This window comes from Limulus polyphemus, unplaced genomic scaffold, assembly GCF_000517525.1.
Source record: "Limulus polyphemus unplaced genomic scaffold, Limulus_polyphemus-2.1.2 Scaffold1509, whole genome shotgun sequence".
NCBI lineage: Eukaryota > Metazoa > Arthropoda > Merostomata > Xiphosura > Limulidae > Limulus > Limulus polyphemus.
In genome coordinates this window covers 87,887-88,627 of record NW_013667119.1, presented here as the reverse complement: position 1 = coordinate 88,627, position 741 = coordinate 87,887, and positions in this window count along the sequence as shown.

The following is a 741-nucleotide window of genomic DNA, read 5'->3' as shown; positions in this document are numbered from 1 at the left end:
GAAACCTTACAGTTGTACAACATGTGGAAAACATTTTATAGTAAGTAGTAACCTAAAACAACATCTAAGAACACACACTGGGGAGAAACCTTACACTTGTACATTGTGTGGAAAACATTTTGTAAGATGTAGTACCTTAAAGAAACATCAAACAATACACACTAAGGTGAAACCTTATGCTTGTACAGTGTGTGGAAAACATTTTGTAGAAAACAGTACCTTAAAAAAACATCAAAGAATACACACCAGGGAGAAAACTTACAGTTGTAAAGTGTGTGGAAAACATTTTATAGAAAATAGTAAATTAAAACAACATCAAAGAATACATACTGGGGAGAAACCTTATAATTGTACAGTGTGTGGAAAACACTTTGTAAGAAGTTGTAACTTAAATGAACATTGTAAAATACATATGGGGAAGAAATCTTAGTTGTAAATTTTGTGGAAAACAATTTGTAAGGAACTTTATGTTAAAAATACATCAGAGAAAACACACTATGGAGAAAAAGTTACATTTGTGTAACCTCCATACCTTAGAAATTAGGTCTCAGGGTTAACACTACTAAAAATGGGGTTTGATATCGGTAGTTGACACAGCACAGATCGCCTATTGTGTAGCTTTTTAGCATATCATATAACATAATGTTAAAAGACAACAAGGGACCTTTTGACTGACATCTCAAGTAGAGTTGTATAGTAGGTTACTGAAAACAAATAACCTAAAATCTTTGATTAAGTAGA